At 42.0% G+C, this 20,147-nt stretch overlaps 1 protein-coding gene across 1 annotated transcript in view; it reads left to right on the plus strand.

Moving 5' to 3' along the window:
• The window catches only part of LOC146812900 (alpha-2-macroglobulin-like), a 106,260-nt gene extending 104,464 nt beyond the window's left edge, over positions 1-1,796 (plus strand). Inside the window, exon 30 of the mRNA XM_085619971.1 lies at positions 1,662-1,796. The gene's annotated coding sequence lies outside the window, so the exon portion shown is untranslated. The remainder of the gene's footprint in view (positions 1-1,661) is intronic.
• Positions 1,797-20,147: the final 18,351 nt, after the last annotated feature.

Below are 20,147 nucleotides of genomic sequence, written 5' to 3' on the forward strand. Positions count from 1 at the left end.
CCTCCCTCCTGTCAATGTTGGATCTGGTTTTGCCTCCTGCTTGGAGCACAGGCAGAAAATCTGGACAGTTTCTAACCTTCAGCGGTTTCAGTTCTTCACATCTCCATTTGGTATCTCCATTTCAAAAGCAAGAACTCTGAAAGGTACAATTTGTGTTGCCAGCTTTTCTTTCCCCCACCCTGATGCCTAGCCCATGCCAAGAGTCCCATGTTAACATTACCCCAGACTTCCTGGCGCCAGAGTATAATGTGTGTGGTATTAATACACCATGAAGGCCACATATGACATTTACCTTCCACGCCACTGGTGCATTGCTGCAATATCTACCATGGTCCATGGTCTACCTTGTATGTTAAATAAACCATTTATGTGGAACCAGTGCACAGTACATGTCGGAGAGGGAAAGCACAGGTGCTGTGACACCATCCAACATTGTCATAGAGCAGAAAGTCTTAAACCATCAAAACTAAGCAGATAAAAGTGGGGAGGACGCTGCAAAATGGATGTCCTATCTTGCCGTATCCATCTGTGCTGTTGAACCATTGTTTGGGAATCTTGTTTGCCTATTACCATAAGGGTTATAAATGCTGCTTATTTATTGATGTGAGAGCCCCCCAGAAGCTAGAGCACTCCCACATAAGGTACAATCCCCCATCATTAGAAAAGATAGAAGTGAACTAGAGTACATCCCGGTCACCATGGAGGTGAAAGTTCTGTCCCTGGGTGGAACCGGAACAGCATTCGCCTTATCCCTATCTAGAACAGTAATATATTGGCCTTTATATTGAGGCCGGAATTCATTTCCCATTAGAAAAGAATCTATCTAGAAACTCAAAATGGATTAAACCTGGTTCTTGTAACTGTCCATTGCCTATAAGGATTCCTTCTTCTTAGGGGGCTGTTCCGTACCACGGGTTTCTGTGATCTACGCATTCAGTATAAATATATAAACATAAACCGTCTACAACCCACTGTGCTACTGAATATTGGGTGCTCCTAGAACCCCAAATACATGTTGTGAAACCCAAAGTCTAGTGCTGTAAATGGCAGTTTGGTCACTCTGTCAAGTTTGTCGTTAGCAGGGTATTTCTACGTGGATAGAGTAGAGAGTATCTCTATGTGGATTTCCTCCTTTATTCATCCTTTCCATGGACTCTCTTTCTTCTCCAATCTTCTTTTCCATTTTCCCTGAAATCTACACTGGTCAGACCATATTGCTCTCTCTCCTTCCTGGTCTAATGACCAGTGTATGCTTAGTTTTTTTTTACCAATAGATTCTCTCTTCTCATAGGGCTTCCATCGCTGTTCTCCAAAAATTCTTCCCACTAGCTCTTTGCAGTACCAGCATTAATGATGGTCGCACATTATTCTTAAATATAACGGTTGAATGTGGATTCCAGTGTTGAAATGTGTGTATGTGTTCCTAAGGAGAGATGCACAGATCTTAACCATTGTTGTTATGGAGAATGTGCTGTTGTACCTCTCAAGTGAGTAGTTCTCTGACTTTACAAACAGTCTCCCAATCCTGCATAGCCTTCACTCCTTTGATTGCAGCTTTTTTACTTTTCTACCTCCAGCATCAACTGATCTATACAAAGGGATGTACCATTAAATTGTTTTATTCATCACTGCTTCCTTCTCGTACTCTCTGTTCACTTCAGGACACTGTAGTGGCTCTTCATGCGCTCGCGACATATGGCGCTGCCACATACGTGAAGAACGGTGAAAGTTCAGTGAGAGTGAGCTGTGAAACCAAAGTCGAGAGCCAGTTCCACGTAGATGATGGTAACCGGCTCCTGCTCCAGCGTGCCAAGCTGCTGCATGTGCCCGGAGACTATAATGTGGAGGTGACAGGAAATGGCTGTGTCTACACACAGGTGAGTCATTGCCCATGTGCACAAAGGGAAGAGAGCAAAACCAAGCATGGGCACCATGGGTAAAAGTCTGGAACAACAAGGCTCATTGCTAGAATGTTAAAAATGTGATAGGGTCGGTTTTAATGCACACATTAGTTCTTACCATCAGCACCACCCATACAGTGTTAGGCAAGTAGCCATTCTGTGAAAAACAATTCTGTGTCTGATGCTCTCAACTACTGTCAAAAAGATGGAGTGGGTTTCATCAAAACCAAATGATTTGCATCTAGCAGTGTCCATTCATGCCCTTTTCGTGGTGCATGTCTGAGTGCTGCTGCCTGAAGCGAGAGAGGGATTTAATGAGTCGCAAGTCGGGAAGGAGCAGGGAAGAAGAAAGATGTTTGGGGGAGACCGGCATGAGGGTAGAGACGGGTGATGGGGTGTTTGTAGAGATGGTGGTAGCATAAGGAAGAGGTAACTAGAGATGAAGTGATAAGGAGTGGGATAAAGAAGGATAATTTGGAAGGATTGTGCGAGGATAGATATTTAAAAAGTTAAGTAATAGGAGGAGCATAGAAGAAGGATATTGGTGCAGACTAGCATGGGGAATGAATCCACTATTTTTATTTTGCTTTTTCTATATGTGAAGCTGGCCTGTTTAATACGTTTGCACTTGTTAAGTTATGCTTTAAAGTGGCATTCCAGCCCCCTAGGAAACAGAGAATGATTTAGTGAAAGAAAGGACAAGAGACAATATTTTAGTTCTCAATGAGTCAGGCAGTCAGAAATAGTCACATACCCAGATGACAGATTCCAGAGACAAGAGAAGCTCACCAAAGGAATGATTTGCATAAAGCTGCTGATGACAGGACACAAAGTAGACAAAAAGACATAGCAATGTTCTGTAATTATCTTGTAGTCCACCCTCCGATACAACGTTCCTCGTCCAACGGGCGATGCTCCATTTGATCTGCATGTCTGGACTGTACCCGATATCTGTAACCAGAAGTCTGAGAAGACCTTTGAAGTCCATGTAAACGTCAGGTAAGTTTGGGTTGGTCTTGTCTTAGGGTAGATTACAATTTTACATGAGCAAGAACATTCATAGCATTATCCTTGTTCTGAAGGATAGCAATACTATCCCAAGGTCAGGGGTAGTTTCCTCAGGGTCGTCTCCGTTTCCTAACAAAACACAGTGTGCTGTGGTGCTTCAGGCTTTGAGTCCACTTTGCAGATTGACTACCTGACAGGTGGTACTATTTCCAGGTTAGAGTTTGGGGATTTGACTGGTGGTATTGAGTCCTCTTTGCAGCTTTTGAATACCTTACTGGTGGAACTGAGTCTGCTCTGCAGACTGCAGACCTGATAGACGGAATTGAGACAACTTAGCAATATGAGAAGGTAACAAGTGGTACTTTTGCAATTTAATGGCCTTAAAGATAGTAATGAGTTACCGTTGCAGTTTGAGTACCTGGTTATTTAGTCATTTTGCAGCTTAAGGGCATTTTAGGTGGTAATGAACCCACTTTGCAACCTGTCAAGTGGAACTGAGTGACTTTGCAGCCTATGGTCGTGTCAGCTAGTATTGAGTGCACTTTGCAACCCGTGGACCTGCCAGGTGGTATTGAGTGCACTTTGCAGCCTGTGGACCTGTCAGGTGGTATTGAGTGCACTTTGCAGCCTGTAGACCTGTCAGGTGGTATTGAGTGCTCTTTGCAGCCTGTGGACTTGCCAGGTGTTATTTAGTGCACGTTGCAGCCTGTGGACCTGTCAGGTGGTATTGAGTGCTCTTTGCAGCCTGTGGACCTGTCAGGTGGTATTGAGTGCACTTTGCAGCCTGTGGTCCTGTCAGGTAGTATTGAGTGCGCTTTGCAGCCTGTGGATCTGTCAGGTAGTATTGAGTGCACTTTGCAGCCTGTGGACCTAGCAGGTGGTATTCAGTGCACTTTGCAGCCTGTGGACCTGTCAGGTGGTAGTGAGTGCACTTTGCATCCTGTAGACCTCAGGTGGTACTGGGTCCAGTTTGCAGTGTAAGTCACTGACAGGTGGTACTGATTCTCCTTTAAAGCATAAAGATGTGACTTGTGATACTGATGCATCTTGAGCCACAGAGAGGGGGTGACTCCACATAACTCCTTGTTGGAGCATGTCACATACAGCTTTAAAGCAGCAATACAGGTTAAAGAAGAGGATCATGGAAGCTGGACATTAGCACCTTCACCCAGAGTTACATTCTAAGAACCCTTTTTACAGTGGTGTGAAATTGGGAAATCCAGCAATTTCTGAAGGAAATGCTAAATTCAAAGAAGAAATGAGCTACGTTTTCACCTCCATAGGGATAGTATGCGGGAGGAGATGTTGCTGGTAGATTTTCATAATAGCACAAGATTAATACAACCTTATAGCCTGCCATTGGAGGCTGATTTACTGGCCACTAAAAGCGAGAGTGGGACATAAAGGGTCTTTGTAGCCCGCTATGGCAGACTTTGAGGTTATTATAACATTCCACCCCTTGAGGGCAGAATGTCTTAATTAAAAGCAAAGGCCGCCCTTGAGACAGAGGGGGTAGAAACGCCCACAGACCAAACTCTTTCTTTCAAAGATCTCACTGTGTATGGTAGGTAGGAAGGTTAATGTTTATTGCATAATTTAAATTAAAAATCAATCCAATACAATACATAGTAAAAAGAAACAACCAAATAGATACTATTAATAAAGTCTAATCATTCATCAGTTAAGAATTCATAAGAAAAACTTTAAGAATTTAACATGATCAAAGTAAATTATTCTGCGGGGCGTTTAGGCGCTGCCACACCAGTGAAATAAATACCTGCTTCTCGAAAGAGAGGTTTCAGATACCTGTTTCTCAAGTCCTGTAGAGAAGGAAATAGACAAAGGACATGGTCTATAGTTTCAGATGATGGGTGCAAAAGTGACATTACCTATTCTGTTCCCAGTCTTAATCCATGAATTCTCAAACTGCAAAACTGTGATGCCTAAAATTCAAAAAGTCATTTTTGGGCCATGAATTTAAGTTAGAGTCTAGATAAAATTTCCTTTTATTTGAGAATGTACCATGTGTGTAATAAAGGATCTTATAGATATATTTGGCAGCTACTTCACTCTCAAACAATAGAATTTTCATGTTCCTTTTAATTACCGCTTCCTAGTCATCTTAGTAATTGGGGTAGGGTTTTTACTGTAGGCAGCTGATGGTTTCCTAACACGAGCTCCAGCTCAGTTTCAGTGCCCACCTCTCTTGCCCTTGGGTGTATTTTAAAGTGTTCTTTAATCAGGCTTTTTAGACTGGACAGTGGTGCGTTATGAAAATCATGTAATTTATTGACTACATTATATGATTAAAAAAAATGCTGACTAAGACCAAATTCAAGTCTAATCAAAATGGGGGGGTCAAATATCTTAAATTACAAGTTTTATAAAACAATTTTAATAAAAATGGTATTTAAGACCTCCATCATTTGTTTATTAAAAACGATTGCCCCCTAAAGCAAAGTTGGACACATGTTCGTCGTTAGAACCGTTAGTGTGGGGCCTATAGCTTCTCCCCCATGTAGATGTGCAAAGCATGCAATAGCTGAAACTGTTTTATTTCTTCCTTTTTATCGATTTTTATACAGACAGTAAATACAAGTATATAAACCAAAAAGCAGCATACAGAGACCTTTAGGCAACGACTTTTGATACATCATATTGTTGGCGGAGTCCTCAGAAATCACATATGGGAAAGAGACTGAGTGAAGGAAGTCTACATATTTTACCATCTCATACTGTCTCGGCACAGAGTGTGTCATGTATACCACGGTCCAGCCCTGGGGTGGGCCCTAAATCTAATCCCTATAGGCTCGCCATCCTGCCCAGACCTTCTCCCACTTGTGTTGTCAGCCCCTTGCCTGATATATTGGCTTCTCATTTCTCACTTCCCACTTTATTTACTGCTGGTTGGTCCAGAAAATTTGGATCATTAGACACGTCCACAACGCGTGGAAGAAGGTTCCCTCAGTTCCGCAGCCCCTCAAACATAGGTCTGTGGAGGTGCACCCCATGTGTCTGAGAGTTCTGTGTGCAAAGTAAGATCAATGCAGTATGCGCAAAACAATCAATCTGAACCCTGCATGTATGGCAACCTCCTGAAAGGTCCCCAATGCCTCTTCCCATTCTCCGTCATCACATTCTCAGATGTCGGCCTCCCATTTGGATCTCAACTCCATGAAGAGGTCGGGAGAGCTGGTCCGTAATTGTTTATATATCAGTGAGACTGTCTTTTTTCGGTAATGCTTCAGTTAGGACTCTGTCCTCTAGGGGGGAGGATTCTGGTAGGAGGGTCTCCCCAGAGATATGTGATCTGAGGGCATGTCGAAGTTGGAGGTATCTAAAAGCCTAAGTGTTAGTCAGTTCATACTGGGTCTGTAACTCTTCCCAAGTGAGCATATTACCATCCTTCCAAGAGTCCCCCAACACAGAAATTCCTATTAAGTCCCATGTTTTAAAACCCCAAAGGTTACGTATCTGGGAAAGTGCATCACTATACCATAGGGGGGTCATATTAGTAAGCTTCCCCTTCCATCCCAAAAAGGATGTGACGGTACGCCATATCTGAGCTATTGTATATGCTTGGGGAAATACGTTTTTACCCTAAGGTGAGTTGGAAAGAATGGCTTGAAATTCTCCGGGCCCCATGAAGAGTCACTCTAATCTGTAGTTTGGGTCCTACCAGGGGGCAAACACCCAATCATTCACTATCGCTAGGTGCGCCGCCCAGTAATACATTCTTATGTCTGGAAGGCCAATACCTCCATCATATACTTGGAAAGAGCAATCCGTGGTGGCACAGCATGCCACAACAGTAAACGAAGAAGGGATTCAATGGATTGAAAGAAGTTACCTGGCACCTGATGCGGGGTATTCTGCACATGTAAAGCATTCGGGGTAGTGACATCATTTTGAACCTTGCCGCTCACCCCAATATTGAGAGCAGCAAAGTTTTCCAATGCTCCATGCTAAATGTAGTTGATAAAACAGGACGGGGTCCATGGTGACAAGAACTCCTAAGTATTTAAAGTGTCCGGTTGACAAAGGTAGCTCCACGCTTCTAGGTAGTGTGTGCATGGGACCTGTTATTAGGGATTTTCCCCAGTTTATCCTGTAACCAGAGTACTAGCCAAAGGTGCAAAGGATGCGTGTGAGGCGGGTAATCATGGGGGGTTGGACACATAGAAAAGAATACCATACCCATGCGTTCTTCCCATGATTCTCCCCATGTGACTCCCCTTACAATTGGATCTTGTCGAACCCATTCTGCCAAGGGCTCCAATAGTTGTAACTGTTGATGTCAGTCTGTTCCTAATTCTTTCTAAATGTGACAACTAATTTAGTTATGAGTCAAAAGTTAATCATAAGTATATTTCTGTGACCGTTCAACGATTACAGTGGTGCGCAGGGGAATTTCTGTTACCTGTTGAACAAACACAACAACAGCTGTGAAAGGAGTTTTTTCTTGTTCAGCCGTGCCAGGGTGACCCAAGCCCTGAGCAGAATTCCCCTCCTTCCTTACGAGGTTCCAGTGGCACCGTGAGCCCCGGAAGGAGGACATGGGAAGGCTGAGGATTATGACATTGTAGTGTTGGAAGCAGTGGGCCTGTCCCAGTGTTTATAGACTGCCATTGCTCCATTATCTTTAAAGGAGCTCTAAACATTCCAGTCTTTTAATATAGGAGGAGTGCCAGTCACCTTCTGTTGGAATTTTCCTAGCATGAGCACAGCACCTGTGGCATTTTTCTGTGGTAAAACCCCATGAGTGCAGAAGAATTAAGATCTGACCTTCTGCTGGAATATCCTAGCAGAGTATGAGACCACTCTGTCCCTCTCTGTGGTAGCATACCATAGACAAAGAATGAGAGAGGACACCCGCTGACATCCCTTTACAGATAGTGTGACCACTCTGCCCCTCTCTATGGTAGCACATCAGAGACAAAGAATGAGAGAGGCACCCCACTGGTATCTCTTTGCAGACAGTGTGGTCACTCTATCCCTCTCTATGGTAGCATGTCATAGACAAAGGAGGAGAGAGATACCCCTATCATATCTTAGCAGAGCGTATGACCTCACTCCTTACCCCATGTGTATTCAAATATGATTATACTCAGTATTACAATACACTGTGGTATCTAATGACTGTACACGCACCGGAAGAGAGAGTCAATACCTTATTGTGAAATCTAATGAACTAAAACTGAGGTTCAAGTGTTTGGGGCTTCAGTAGTCTTTTACAAAACATGACCAGTAAATTTACAAGCGTCAGTGATTGGATAGGATTCTGTCAAATACAGTTCTTGGTTATTTGCTGTCAGAGCAATAGACACGCCTCTTCTTTTCCACTGTATGTGACGCCTGTTCTGTTTGCTATGCTGTCGATTTCCCTTCTGCAGTAAACCCCTCTCACTTTCAATGTTCCTTCCAGTTACATCGGTAGACGTCCATCGTCAAATATGGCTATCGTGGATGTGAAAATGCCCTCTGGCTTCATCCCTGTAAAGTCTACAGTGAAAAAGGTAACCTTTCAATACCAGTTTAATGTTCACTAGTTTTTTTTTTATAATGGTTTGTGGAGTCTTTTGTGGTTATGAGTGCAGCATCACTGCATTCCAACACATGACTGGATCGGGAGTCTTTTAAGTTGGCATCATTATCTGATCATGCCAGGGGCAGATACTGTGTTTGCATATCCACACACTTCTTGGAAAGGTGCTGTATTATTCTATGATGGGTCCTGTTTCCCTTTATGTTGAATGACCAACTTTCCAGTTCTTTCATGTTCCTGTGTTTAAACCTGGCTTCAGCATCTGTAGGTTTCATTCACTATTATTACATTGTGGTTCTTAATTAGCTTATATTCCTCCTCGGTTATTAATCTAAGGTTTCTCACGCAGTTGATAATCATGTTTATTGATTAGATAATTTTGCATATTTGTAAGGCCTGAAAAATTGTTACAGAGTTAGGGCACCTGGAGAGATGGCTGGGCAAGGACAGAGGGTACAGTAAGTGTACTTAGAGTTCAGAGAGGTACTTTAGAGGGTGGGTGGAAGAGTTTATGGATTAACACCAGGACTTTAAATTGGCATCTTTCTCTGGCTGAAAGCCAATAGAGAGCATTCAAAACAAGTAAACACCTCTCAAGCCAGCAGCTTTTTTACCTGCAAAATTCTAAATAATTTGTGTTGTAGTTTCTTGACTAGGGAATAATTGATGCTCTTGATAACAGTTTAGGATCAAGGATGACTGAATGATGATGCTGATATCTTAATCAGAAAAGTGGTCCTTCATGTTGGAAATCCACTTTATTATGAAGTTGCCATTTGAAAAGATACAATTGATGCATGACTGAGGGGGAAAAAGTACAGGCAAGTGCAGATCCAATCCTTTTACCCTTAGTTGAGGGGATAATGTTGCATCACAAGATCACTTGAATGTGGCAGGATGTGCAGAAATTGATGAGATCTATAGCAGAACTGAAGTTTGAGAGTTTAGGCAAAGTAGTTTCTCATTCATCGTTATTAAGGATGACTGAGCAGAGAATACTAATATTGATCCATTATGAAGGCAGTGCATGAGCCACTGAGTGGGGGGTACTCTAACCTCAGATTGGCAACAGTGGTAACTTCAGTTAAATGTATATAGCGCATACTACCCCTGATGAGGCGTTGAATCGCTTTATGGCAAGTAGCCTGCTGCTCCGTAACCAAAGGTTAGTGGTTAATTCACTGGTTATTGTTGGTTATTGGAATTAATCATGTGCTCTCAAGAAACAATCGTATGCATATACTCCAGATACTTTGTGATATATTATTACCAGGTAGGTGTGATCATTAGTGGGGGGCTATGTGGTTTTAGGTGAATTATTGGTAAGATCGATGGGTTGGTGGTGATCAGGTAATGCCAGATTACAGGGAGAGAGTTTTGAAGAGAACTGGCTGTGATCTATGAAATGAGGTATCAGCCAGTTATAGAATTATAACAAGAAGGATTGAGGCAAGCAGGTATGAGACTGAGAAGGGGCGAACTTCAATTCTTCATGCAGAGTTTTAGGAGTGTAGTGGGAGAAGTCTTTCTGAGACAGCAAGCAGTCTCAGAATGTAAGCTGCAGGGAGAAATAACATTATACATAGTGGTCCATATCCGGGTCAGACAGCTCAAATATGTGACCCCTGAGCGTACACATCATCTAATCATTAAGAGCATTAGTGGCAAGAACTAAGAATGACAAACATTGTTGTGGATTCACATCTCAATCCAGATTTGATATGTAGAGAGCTTTTTTAAAATTCTTTTTATTGAAAGATGGTTGCAAAGCGAATACAGTTAATGACCATTTGATACAGTACATGTTCACAAATTCAAATCTTCCACTTAGTAGGATAAACGTCAGTTGTAATATCACCACAGTTATCGGTAGCATGTGCAGTATTCCTCCACCCTCATTGTTCCCCTTGCAAGGACGAACCATCAAACGGTATGCATATCATCCCCATGCTTTTGTTCCAATTCCCCCAGATCTTGGTCCACTTTTGTGGACAACCTCTTCCCTCGTAAATCACTCTTTCTGTCTGCATACACCAATCCATGTCTGCCTCCCACTCTCGGAGCCTAGGCCCAGTCACCCCTCTCCATGTCTTTGCAATATTGTGTTTCACCACCATACATCCTAGGGCGACCCAGGTTCTTTCTTTCAATGTAAGGTCATTGTTGTCCCAGACATTAAGGAGGCACCATCAGGGCAAGGTTGTTACATCCTTCCCACACAACATTCTCTCTGTTATTTTATCCTCGTATTTCTTGATATTCGGGCAGTCCCACCATTGATGCATAAAGGTTTCCACCTGACCACAGTTTCTAGGGCAGAGTGATGGGCTGGAGGAGCGCATTTTGAATAGTGTCGTACTCAATGTAGTATGTTCTATGCAATACCTTTAGTTGTATTAATCTGAATCGAGAAAGTATAGCCACCCCCCGGGGGGATGCCAGCGCCTCTTGCCGCTCTTCATCGCTCATGTCCACAACATCATCTACCCACCTAGCCCGTATTTTTCCCAAATGATCTGGCATATTATTCAATACCTTCCTATAAGTTAGCGATATTGCTTTCTCTGTTAAGAAATCATCTAAGAGTTTATCTTCTAGGGGGGAGGAGGCCGGGAGTTCAGTACCATTGGAAATTGCCTTTTGTAATGCGCTGTGCACCTGTAGGTATCAAAAAGTTTCTCCAAATTCAAGTTCATAGTCCCTTTTGAGGTCGTCCAAGGGGGCTATCTTCCTTTTCGCCCATAAGTCTCCCACCCTGGAGAGACCAATTAGGTCCCATTTATCAAACTCAGGTTGTTTTGCTAATAGGCCCAGTGGCACAGATACCCAGAGTGGAGTAGCCAATGCTGCTGATGCAGTGTGCCATAGTGCGATTGTTGTTGATGTTGGTGTGTGCAGCAGCGTATTTTTCTGTCCACCATAAATCACTCTCAGGCAATTCCCAGATGACATAGTGTGTCTGTCCGTCCTATATGCTGGATCTGTTTGTGGCCAATGCACCCAGTGGTTTGTTACTGCAAGCTGAGCTGCCCAATAGTAATATTGGGTTACCGGGAGGGCAATACCTCCATCGTACCAGCTTTTCGTAAGCTTAGCCAGTGATATACGTGGGATACCTTTGTCCCAGAGGAGTATACGAATCTCTGATTCTATCACTTGAAAATATTTTGGTGGAACCAGATAGGGAGTGTTCTGCAAAATATAAACAAAACGAGGGAGCCCCATCATTTTATATAGGGCGGCTTTGCTGAGTAATGTGAGGGGAAGTGTCTTCCAATGTAGCACGTCTTCTTGTAGTCAACGTAATGGGGGGGCTAAGTTTCACTCATAAAAGACTACTGGGTCTGTTGTGACATAGATTCCTAAGTATCGAAACCCGTCAGTTACTCTTTGAGCCACGCAGACCCTGGGAAGATTGATGCCTGGGCCGCAAAGGACATATATGAGCGACTTGTCCCAGTTAATAGTATGTCCTGAATATTTTTTAAAGAGGGTGAATATATGCAGTACTCTGTGTATGGAGGAGTGTGGGTTAGCTAAGTAAAGTAGTATATCATCTGCATACAGGGAGATTCGGTCCAGCCACTCTTCTGTCCATTTGAGTCCCCTAATGAGCGGATCCCCCTGATCCATGTTGCTAGTGGTTCAAGCACCAGTGCAAATATTAATGGGGAAGTGGGAAACCCTGCCTTATCCCCCTTTGCAGTTCAAAGATCGATGATCTTCCCCCCATTCACTGTGACTTGTGCTAGGGGCTCTGTGTAAAGAAGTCGTATCCATGACAAGCATTTCTCTCCAAATCTAAATCTCTCCAAGGCTGCAAATAGAAAAGGCCATTCAATCATATCAAACGCCTTTTGGGCGTCTACTGACATTATTACTGCTTCTTCACTAATATTTTGGGCCCTACCTAGTACTCCATTGAGGCGCCGCAGGTTGAGCGTGGTGTTTCTGCCTGGCATAAAGCGGGATTGATCAGCGTGGATCAAGTTGTGCAGCAGGGGAGTCAGATGAGTTGCAAGGATTTTGGCAAGAATCTTGACCTCTGCGTTCAGCAAGGATATGGGTTGGTATGAACCACTGTTTTCGGGGGTTCCCACTTTTGTGTATTACAAAGATATTGGCAACCCTCTGACTTTCAGGTAGGGTACCTCACGTTACGCTTTCTATGTACATCTTCATCAAGTATAGAGCTATTATAGATGCAGTTCGTTTGTATAATTCTATCGATAAACCACTTGGGCCCATTACTTTCCCTGTCTGTAGCGCCCCAATTGCCTGTACCACCTCTTTCTTGGTTAAATTTGCCGCTAAGCTTTCCCTATCTGTTTCATCTAAGGAGGGTTGTTTGAGAGTGGCAGGCAACTCTTGAGCCCCGGTCTGTGTGGACATCCCGATGGTGAGTTTAGTGGACTAAAGTTTGCTGCGAAGGCCTCTGCTATTTCTTGCTTATCTCTAAGGGGTGTCCCATCGCTTGATGTAATCTCGAACACCCATCTGTTGATTTGCGGAGAGTTGATCCAATACAGCTTCACAGGGTCTGGGGAGATGCCCTGTGTGATGTTTAGCTCGTCATGGAATACCATAATACGCTGGGCATCACACACACTTAATAGTGTGTAATATGGTACTCCATGAGAAGCGTTTATGAGGCAGGTAGCTGTGCAAGCACTTGAAGAGCAAGATAAGTCAATAGCTCGTCTTCAATTTCTTAATCTGTCACTTTCACTGTCACCCTTAATGGCTTTTTTTGCATTTGTTTCTAATTGCTCCTGTGTTCGTGTTTTGCAAGTATGATATTGATGATAATATTCTTTTTAAGAGGTTAATGTCTTATTTTCCAGTGTGCTGTTATGCCTGTGCCTAAGATAGTAGAAGCTGAATGACTTTTACCCAAGTGTCACATCTTGCTTTAAAATGCATGCAATTTGAAAGTAGGCCTTGGGAATGGTGCATAGTTTTAGGTCTCTTTCTATGCCATCCTATGATACATGCTCTGATATATTAATTATAGGCCATAGAACCTAAAAATCTGAATTTGAATGCTGAGTTTCCCACGTCATCATAAGTGGGTGATCTTGCCACACCATTCTGAATCCCAGATCCTCAGATGCTCTGTATTAAGATATTGGGTGACATCAGAAAAAGCCAATGGCCAATATCAGATATTATGTAAATAAAAAACACTACCCATTTACATTTAACATATGATCAGTAATCAAATTCAATATGTCCACCCTTGAGTTAGTAATAATAATTATAAGTAACTAAAGAATCTCATAAGTTCATGATGTTCTGTGTGCTGTCATGTTTTTCTTGTTATAGATTTGGAGTTAATTTTTGTCGCCAATTTTCCTTCTGTACTATTTCCATCTAGCTGAACACCTGGCCGGGCATTGGACGGACAGAGGTCCACCCTAACAACGCCATTATTTACCTGGAACATGTAAGTATTTTTCAGTTCTGCGACCGAGAGGTGGGCAAACAGGAGTATATATTCACATTTTACTGTCAAGAAGGCACATAAGTAGCCACCAAACCTTGTTGCCTTTATCTTTCTGAATACTATTTTACAAAAGCATTAATGTAAATAACACACATGAAATCAGAAGAAAAAAGAAGAGCAGTCCCTTCAGGCCCTGTAGGGAGGTCCGCTGCGCCACCAATTTAGCTATGGACATGGCTAGATTTCTCTAGTGGAGGACCACCCACCAAGTTTAGTAATCCCTGCCTGGCCGCTAGGGCTCTCTAAATCCATCAGTACAGCCGCTGCCAAGGTAGTTGCCCTGAAGGCAGAGAACTTTGCGAGTAGGTGTTGTATTTGTTTTGAACACTCTGCATAGTGGGAAATTGTTTTTCAAAAATATCATTTGTCCTGATGGAGATTTGTCTCTATGAATTGGGACCATTAATAGTTTTGCAACATGGCAGACTCAGGCAGGGCAATCTAGTGACTCTAACCCCTCCTGGGGTGGGGCGGCTATTACTGATACCTAGTGGCTTCCAAAGCCAGAAACCCATGAGGCACGGCTGTCGAAAATCCAACAGCTTCTACACCTCTAAAGTGGGTGAAAGTAGTACACATTTTTGCGGATGGAGCATCTGTCATTTATTTGGTGAATGCTGTGTGGTCACCAAACTCTGAATTAACATCCTAAATGTTTGGCTTAGTCATATATTTGTACTTCAAGTGAATTGTTATTTGTATTGATTTTAATTGCACTCATTTGTCACTGGTACATTACTTTGGAAAACATAACACACTGCTTGTGTGCTTCTGTCACATCCTTGCTGCTTATCAGGGGTGGGTTCCATCATTAGACTACTGCTCAATTAGATTTCACCAAAACTTTATATCACAAGGTGAATATCCCTTGAAATCTCATGCAAGACTTTTTATGGGCAAGAAAGGACTGTGAGCCACAAAAGCTTCATATTAATTTAATTGCAGAACATATGTGAGTAACCGCAGTGAATGTTGGCTTTATGAACATCCAGAACAGTGACACGTGTAGCCCTTGCTATATTTAATTTTTCTCCCTATACTTTTAAACTCCCAGACCAAATAGTGGCTGTACATGACATTTGGTACAGTGGCAAATCTAACTCCCTACACTACTCATTATAATTTCATCTATTTGGTTTCTGATGTAGGTTCCAAAATCTTCTGTACTCACTGAAAAATCAAGATTCACAAAATGAAAATGAAACAAACTTAATCCAAAAGCAGTGATATTATGCTGGTGTCCATTTTGTCTTCTGTAGGTCTCCAATGCTACCATATCCTTTTGGTTCTCAGTTGAGCAAGACTTTGAAGTGAGACACAGGAAACCGGCTATGGTCACAGTAACTGATTACTATGAAACAGGTAGATTTCTACATTATTTCACCGGCTTGTGCTTAAGGGTACCATTAATCTCCTTTCGTGTGGGAAGCAAGATGCTGACTGCACCAAGAGGTTGTTTTATGCAAATTACCTCCAGAAGAAAGTTAAAGGATATTACCGGATGCAGGGATGGTTGACCTTTAGATACACAATGCTAATTTACTAGTATGAAAAACCCTTAGTCTCGGAACCTTCTGAAGGCAGGTTTTGACTGCTTGAAGAATGTTTTAATTTCAAAGATACTCTAAGTGGCATGGGGCATCATTTCCATGGCGCCCACCACTCATTGTGTTATGATGCAGTGTCCTGACAAGACTCTAGTTATGATCACCTGACTCTCCTTGACTCATCATCAAACAATAGAGACTGGTGGATAGCTCTTCTGCTTGGGGGGGGGGGGGGCTTCTCTGGCAATTTGTACCTTCTTAAATGTGAAGCCCAGGATCTGGAAAGGAAATCCTTTCAAACAAGATCTAGAATCTTCCTAGAACAGTTTTTTCTTAGTTGCATTTCCTTAATTGCCCCTCTTTTGTCACTTAATCATTCATGTATATTTAGTACCTGTTAAGCGTTTATTGATGAACCTTTAAAATGAGTGAGAATTTTGTTTACTTGATAAGGGGATCTTTTCGAAGGATCACCCACCTTGAGACATCGGAGAGGACTGAAATTGTTTGAGAAACCAATCACACAATAAAGATTCCTGATATCTAGCATTTCTTGACCTATACGGGAAGGGAATGTGGCAGATCTCAAATGTATTGCATTAATATAACCAGCTTTACACCCCTGAGTAAAAGGACTGTGGATGCTCCCCCTTTCTTGATAATGCACTCTTCCCTAAAAGATGCAGCCTCAGAAAATTCATTTTTTATGTCAAGGATCATGTTCTGCCCTTTACAGAATAAATCATAGTTACTCTCCAAATGAATCAAAAGAATATGGCTTTATTTTCTATCTAGTGGTAAAATGGGTGATCCCACCAAAGCTAAATAGAATGTGAGATGTATAACTCCATAAAGTTCATAATATTTACGTAATTAAACACATAATATGTTATCTGCTCTCTAGTTGTAAAAATTGGTAGATCTGAATCATGTCTGTTGCAGTTCTAAGGGGTCAGGAAGTAGTGGGTGAAATTGCTGAAACTTCCTTTTTGTACAGAAGCCCAACTTGCTGAATTAAGAAACAAAATTAAGCTTCTTTGCTACACTTATGACCTGCTTCTCTTTGTTTCCTTAATCTTTCAGATGAGTTTGCTGTGGAGGATTACAGTGCCCCCTGCAGTACAGGTATGCAATTGGGTAAAGTCTGACATAATTCATGAGACCATGATGCTCCGGTTAGGTGTGTAATACTTTGATGATGCCTCAGAGCCTTTTTAATCAAGAGGTCTTTAAACCGTGGAGTGGGAAACCCTTGTAGGCTGGTAAGAGATATTTAGAGGGTCTACTGCCCTAGCAAAAGTGAGAAATAAAGCTGTCTCAAAATGTGCCTATGAAAGATTTTAAGAAGCCCTCATGCACACTAAGGTGGAGGTGAAGGGATCTCTAGATGTTGGAGTCATGAGAGGGCAACGTTCTTCCACTGAAACATATGTACTTGATAGTACTCATGAAAAGCATGTTCTGAAAGGCCACCCCCAGGCATCTGGTTGATTGATGTGTGTAGATCTTGGTTAGCGGACTTGGATTCCTCCTTGGAAGGGTTTTTGTAATCAGGGCCCAAGTCTAGACTTGAAAAAACTGCCAAAAATATAACATAGCCAACAAACAGAACCATACTTGATAAAATAACTAACCCTTCCTTTACATGCTTGTCTTTCATCTAGATCATGTGAAGGAGACCCATCACTGACGCTCTGTATGCAATGAGGTGAAGAATCACTTTCTGGAGCTCAATAAATCTCTGACAATAAACCAAGATGTTCTGCTGCTGAGTTCTTTTCAGGCATTTTTTCTTGCATTTTTTCCCTTTTCCATCCTCTCTTCAGTTGTGCTTTGGTATTTGAACACTTTTTGTGCATTTCATAGAATTAATTACTAGTGTCTTTACCTAAATAAATGATAAAAATAGTGTCAATGATTTTTCCTTAATATAATAGATGTTCAATGTGTTTACAGAGTGTCGCCTAAACAGTGGGATGAAGGGTTGAAAAGGTAACTGGATTATGACTAACTAATGTTGATAATGGTGACAGGATGAATAATTGCATTGATAACGATTGTCTGTTAGTACTGGTGGTGAATGCATGAAGAGTTAAATGGTCTTCAGCCATCGATGTTGGGCACACATGAGCAGACAGATTGTTATTGAACAGATGAAGAGTTAGATGGTCATGAATGTCAGCCGTTGAATGTTGGTAGGGACATGAAAGGGTTGATAGATTATTTTCCTCTGCCATTGTTAGTGAAGAGTTTACTCAGTCACTGTTCTCTGCCATCTATGGCGCTGAAGAGTTAGAGATTGAGATGGTTCATGGTTCTCTGTGTTGATGTTGGTAAAGAGATGAAAGTTAAATGGATCATGATCCTCTACCATTGATGTTGTAAATAAAAGAACAGTCAGATGTGTTATTGTTCTTTGTCATTGGTAGTGAAGAGAGATGAGGAGTTAGATCCATTGAGTTTGTTTACAGTGTATGATGGTAAAAGGAATGAAGAAGTACTCGTCAAAAATCAGGTTCCTCCACTCTCTTTAGAGCTCAGAGAACTGTTGTGTTTCCAACAATAGAGCTAACATTGGCTCTGCTAGTGGAAGTCTTTGACTGACAGCCTGTTAGATATTTGGCCTTCAGTCAAGGTACTTCATATCAATCTCCTCATTGCCTCTGACTTGCATTTTTTCCCCTCTGCTGAACTGCCATAGAAATCATGACTCCCCCTCCATCCCAACAAGCTGAGAAAAAATGCTAAGTCAGGATTATGATTTTGTTGTTGTTTGTGGAAACAAAAACATTTCTGTAAGGGCAAATTGAGCATGGCACTTGAACAACAAAGATTAAGCACCTTCAGCCAAGCTGTTTGATAATTGTTCTGCCGAGACACAGTGATATCTGCCTGCCTGGCAGAGATCTCTAAATAATATGGAGAGATGTTTTCAGACAGGGCAGTGGTGTGTTTCCCTCCTCTAACCTGGCAGAGCAGAGTAAAGCCCACCAAACCCTAAATATGCTCATTAGATGAGTCATTGTTTTCTGCCATGAATGGTGGTGAAGATGTGAAGAATTATTTCAGTTGTAGTTCTCTGAAGTTGGGGTGAGTAAAGCGATGAAGAGATAGTTGCGTTTCTGCCATTGATGGTTTTGAAGTTGTGAAGAGTATTGAGGCATGAGTCTTATATATTCCTGTGCTGTACATAATTGCACTATCTAGTGGTTAGGCTGAACAAAGATATCTAGTTTGTAGATCCCCACCCACACCAGTGTTTTCAGCATCCATGAAAAAATTCATGAGGAAATGTTTGTTGTCGGTGTTGGTCAAAAATTTGTGGCTTTCCATTCCCACTGATGTACATCGCCCACTAGTCCAGAAAAAGGTACTCAACTTCAATATGACTTTGAAACGTCTTGTGCTAACATGAGCCCACCAACAGTGGTTCTCACAATAGGTAGTAATGTTGCAGGCCAAATGTCCAAGTATCAAAAACCATATTGTGAAGGGAAGGCTGGAGATGCCAACTCTGAGATGCTGAATCTCACAACATGGCCTAGGAGATCACAGAAGCTGTCCATCTACAACTAACCAAAATATACAACACCACTTTTGTGGAACTCACAAGAACAATCACAAGGAGTGGTCACTCTCTGAAGTTGACAGCATTTGTCTACTAGTGTAGTAATAAGGTCTTGTCATCTATACAATGCAGCAGAAATATTCAGAAAGCTGAAATAGAATTTCCATAAAGAGGACCTATTTGTTACATCTGCATCAGAATGCACCAGTTGCTTTTGTTTAATTTCTGTGCACCACAATGCTGTTTGTACACACAATAAGCAAGTTTTTATTACACCTTAAGATTAGATCTTCAGCAATATGACAGCCTATAACCTTGTGAGTTCATAATGCAGGTTATCTAATCCCATGCACAAATGTAACATAAACACAATTTCTAGAAGGTCCACTTAGCTGTGGCAGTCATTAGTCTAACCATGAGGACTCCATATTATTTTTCATGAAACAAGATGGTGCTATTGCTGCTTCTCTCTTTCTTTGATAAAATATTATTGTTAATTCGAATAAACTAGACCAAACCCACAGCATTTATGTGGAAAAAAGACTGAGCACACTTCTCACCACTCTTGAAAAAAGCAACGCTTGAACCAGCTTGCCCAAAAAATTACAGGCCTATCTCCCTTCTACCCTTCCCCTGTAAAGATCATAGAGCATCTGGTCAGTAGGACACTTTCTCAGTTCTTAGAAACTAACAATAAACTAGAGGACCCGCAATTTAACTTCCTTCCAGGACATGGAATGGAGACCGCCCTAGTGACCGTGTTGGACAATCTTCTTTGAATGCGAGCAGACAGGGGACAATCAGCTATACTGATTGACCTGTCTGCCGCATTTGACACGGTTAACCATTAGATCCTTCTGGCCAGACTCGAAGAGGTTGGGGTAGAGGGTACACCACTGAAGTGGTTTCAATCCTACCTATCTAGTAGGCAACAAGCAGTGGCCCTCCCCCTTATCAATCTGAGTCTAATAACATCCTGCACGGTGTCCCTCAGGGAGCTGTGATCAGTGCAATACTGTTTAATGTTTACATGAGTCCTTTGATTGCCATCATAAGGGCTAATAATGTTAAT

This window comes from Triturus cristatus, chromosome 7 (assembly GCF_964204655.1).
Source record: "Triturus cristatus chromosome 7, aTriCri1.1, whole genome shotgun sequence".
NCBI lineage: Eukaryota > Metazoa > Chordata > Amphibia > Caudata > Salamandridae > Triturus > Triturus cristatus.